Here is a 4,901-nt window from a genome sequence, read left to right on the forward strand (position 1 = left end):
ATTTATATTTCTATTATAGTATATGATTAAGCAAAACATAAAAAAAACCTTTATGACCTTATAATTATGGAAGATTTAATGAATAACATATGTTAACAAGTATGCTAATATATGCACCCTTGTTATTTAATACAAATCATAACTTTATTATCAGCCTTTTACCAATATTCAACCACTGATATAATATCATTTATCTCAATTTACTTGCTCTTTGCTACTACCGTAATTGGAGAAAAAAAACCTAATTAGCAATACATAGAAATCCTATGTATAAAGTATGGTGTGTCCAGTACGTCACAAAGCTTAATTAGCTGATATAATTAAACATGAAATTAATTCAGTAAATTCACTTTAATTTTTGGATGTATAGTAATATAAATTAGAACTTTCCAAAGTGTGAAGAAAACTGTTCATCTTTTCCTTAATTAGAACCTAAAAAACATATGCTAAATTGTGACGTACGGGACATTGCCTGTTGGACACCAGATAATTAACTTAATTAATTTTCAAAATCATTTTTTTTCTCAAATGTTTGTATTAACTTAGCACTACAAGTCCCCACAGAAATATTTTCAAATATATAATTTGCATTATTTGCAGACCAAAAAATGTGATGTCCCGTACGTCACGCTGATTAATGATTTCTTAGGATCATGACCTTGGCATTCATTAAATTTGTGTTTTCAGAAGAAAAAAATATAGGACAAAAAACTTCAGATTTTAAGCTTTCAAATGACATACAATGTGTAAGATTTAGGCAAAGATATAATTTTGGCTTCAGAAGGGACAATAGCTTGGACCTGCCCTATAGCAGACATTTTCACTTCCAAATTCAGATTATGTTTTAGCATTTCTTGCCATTTATTTCAATGTGTGCTCACTCAATAATGATATGAACAGCTCATTTTTTCACGCGCAAGTGATGGCACACTTTACAATCAAGCCAATTTTTTATTTTTATCTGGATAATAATTCCAAATTTAAGGTGGTGGATGAACATCAGAATTTCCCTAAAAATAACCCATGCAAAATGAAAAAAAAAAGTATCGAGATAGGTGCATCTGAGATGAGCAATGAATGATAAACAACCACAATACTTTTATCACCTGAAAATTATATAGGTATAAAAATCCTAAACTTGCTATTAAACTGACTTTTGGAAAGTGACAAGTGTGCTCCTTCATGCTTATCTTAACAGATCAAATGTATGTATGCATAGTTCTGTAGTTAATAGGTTTAAGGACCTTCTTTTAAAAAAAAAATTACAAGCTAAACTATTTTGATTTATGAGGAACTTACTTCTTCTGTCGTGTTGAAATGATAATGCAAATAGTTTGTTGTGAAAGTCATCCTGAACATTATATGAAAATAAAAAAATATAGTGTTGTATATTTTGTCATAACATAGATTTCAATCTCCTTAAATTTATTTTCATATGAATGAGATTGCAAAAAGTCTGTTGTGAAACATCATACTGAAAGTTCACTTGTAGATTTAAGAAATATATATATTTTATGTTTTGTTACATACTGCTTGTGTGAAAAGAAATGTATTCTGTAGAGCTCATCAAAAAGCAGTAATTGTACAAGTGTATATTCTGTGACAGGTAAGCCACTTTGTGAGACAAGTAAGAATTCATAAAATACTGAAAACATTTTTTACCTCTTAATCAAATGTAAGTGGCCTTCCTGATAAAAATCTTGATGTACATATTCATATGTGGATATCTACAATTCAGCTGATAGTGCAGGATGTACGGGCTAGGGGCATGTTTGGCCTGAACCACCCTTAGTACCCCAGGCAAAAAAGGCAGGTGTTAACCATTGAAAATGTTTTTTCTTTGCATGTCAGATTCTTCAGTATCCAAACAGCAACCTATTTTACCTCCATGGCTGACCATGTTTGTCGAAGAGAACCAAATTTTTGACAAGGCGAACCCCCCGCACAAAAAGCTTGTACTGTATTCACTTCAGCTATAGATTGCATTTACTTTATGAAATGACTTATCCACTGTATTTTCATGATTCATGCTTGTTTTCCTGCCTTCAAGCAGAGATGTTTTTCATAAAGATTAGCATGTCTATACATGGCAATGGCAACCAATACTCTAATTTCAGTAGTAGTCATGTATTTTAATTTGCATGTTACACTTCCATATGCTATAAATACTTGTTTTGACCAATATCTTACTTTTAAAGGGGTACTCCGGGCTCAAAATATTTATGTCTAAATAAATGGAGTAAAATTCACAGAGTAAAATGCTGAAAATTTCATCAAACGTGAATAACAAATAACAAAGTTAAGCAATATTTTTTTTTAAACAGTTACATGAACTTCGTCATAAATATTCATCAAGTACACATCCTCACTTTCCCTTTTCTTATGTTATTACATGAAATCATAATTGTTTTATTTTTCATACATGTGTGAATGATATGAATCCCTTATAATGAAACAAGTAGCAGCAATGAATATCTAATGAGTTAAACCAATCTAATTATTAAAGTTCTACATGTAGGTAGAAAATATTTTCACAAAGCTAATTTCATATACTGTAATAAAATACAAAAGAACAAGTGGGGATATGACATCAGTTTGCTCATTAAATATTCATGAAGACATGCCCAGAACTGTTTCACCAGAATAATGCAAATTATGCCATAGCTTTGATATTCCTTGTCCGATTTCGATCAAATTTTCAGTGTTTTTAGCCTGAAGCATCCCTTTAAAACTAATGTGAATTGCAGTCAACTCTGCCTGATCTAGTTTATATCTGTGTTTTAACAATCTAATTGTTGCAGAGGTGGGGGGGGGGGGGGGCAGATCTAATTGTTGTAACGAGGAGGTAAATCTACATGTGTTTAAACTACAAATCTAAAAATGTAATGCCAGTACCAGTTGTCCCTTTTGCAGTTGCTCAACTTGCACAAAGTAGATCTCTTGGAGTATACCTTTTGTATATTGATTAGGGCAGGCATCTACTGCCTTGTATATAAATGTACATGTATACCAAATAAAAAAAATGTATTTACCATAAAGAAAGTGAAAAGTTTATATTTGTATGCTTAATTTTGTGTGCATTTAGACTTTTTCATTTGTAGATAGAATAGAAGTTGTTTTAAAGCTTTATGATCAAGTTAACTTAGGATTATGGAATTAGAAATTTACTTTGAGTTCATGATCTCCCTCATAACCAGATTTGCTACAAACCTTATTAGATGATATGGAACGCAGTTATACTGTAGAAACTGTAATTCTAGCTCTTGCTTTGTTTTTGCTGGTTTCAAAGGTCCAACATCGGTGCATACACCAGCACATGAAAGTACCAAATTTATGAATTTCAGAATGATTTGATATATTTGAAATATTTGTTTGCTGAATTATTAGCTTTAGAGTTGGCAGATTCAGTAATGAAGTTTATTTCCAAGAGTTCAGATATCATGATCAAGTAGGATAGAAATTAAAGGTAATTTTGAAGTCAATATGTTGGGACCAAAAATTTTATTTGACCTGGGAGAAACTTCACCTGTAAGAGGGAATTAACATTTTACATCTTCTGGGGGGTGTTTCACAAAGATTGAAGTATGACTAAGAGTTGCACTTACATGTAAATGCCTAGTTGCGTGTGTTATTTAAAGCATGACTGCAATGGTCAGATTTTGCTGAGAGAATGCACTCTACTGCGTATTAATCAATAAGATTGCACATTGCTTATCATATTCACTTCAGCATTTAAGTGCGACTCTATACTTAAATCTTTGTGAAACGCCCCCAGGGGGATGTTTCACAAAGATTTAAGTATGACTTAAGTCGCACTTAAATGCCTACGCGTACATGATATGGAACGCGCGATCTTATTGATAGACACGCAGTAGTGCGCATCCTCATGACACTATCTGACCAATGCTGTCAAGCCTTTCATACCGTACGCAACTCGGTATTTAAGTGCAACTCTAATTCATAATTAAATCTTTGTGAAACACCCCCCTGGTCTCAGATTTGCTTCAGCAATCAAGGCAGTTCAAAATATTATTCAAGGTTGTTTCTCCACCAAGAGAGAGAGGGAGAGAGAATAATAGGTAAAAGCGAGGAAGGGAAGACTAACAATGGAGAAAAAGAGAAAGGAATGAAGAGAGAAACTGCAGGACAAAGACATTCACGTATTGGAAAACATACAGAAAAAATGCTGAAATAGATGTTGGCCTATTTTCTAGATTTGAAATTAATTTACAAAGCAATTACTTGGTCACTGAAATTGGAATGAACCAACTTTTTATTAGATTGCAGATATAGTCAAATATTTACCCAAGTTCAGGCAGTTTTTAAGAACACATGCAAAACATCAAATTTCTTTCTAGGTTGAAAAAATTTCTTTTACCTTTTGTCAACTATAATTTTGTTCATACTACATTAATATTTGTATTCTATAGGTACACAAAGTAATATGATTTTATCTGGGTGTTTTTTTTTTCATTTCAAATCTAGCAATTTGGCCAATAAAAAGAACATCCCTTCCATCTTCTCTCCCTCCCTTCATGTGCCCCTCCCTCACTAATCCCATCTCTCTTTTTGTTTTTCACAGATACAACCTTTACCTTATACATTTGGATTTTACCCCTCCCCCACTGTCTTGGAATAGACTTAGATAAAAACAGAAAATATTTGGAAAACATAACTTTTTATGAAGCCTGTATTTTTGATAACCTATCCCCCAAAAAAATAAAATTTCAAAAAATTTGTTAGGATCACTATTCTCACTCCCACACAAGCTCTCCTTCATACCTCACTTTAAGTTGTCAGAATGAAAATGTTGAATCATCCACAAAACCATTCCCTCTCTTTTCTTCCTCACATATTAGCATGCACACATTATCATAATAAAATCAATAACAGGTAAAAGT

The sequence above is a fragment of the Lytechinus pictus genome, chromosome 2, assembly GCF_037042905.1.
Source record: "Lytechinus pictus isolate F3 Inbred chromosome 2, Lp3.0, whole genome shotgun sequence".
Taxonomy (NCBI): Eukaryota; Metazoa; Echinodermata; class Echinoidea; order Temnopleuroida; family Toxopneustidae; genus Lytechinus; species Lytechinus pictus.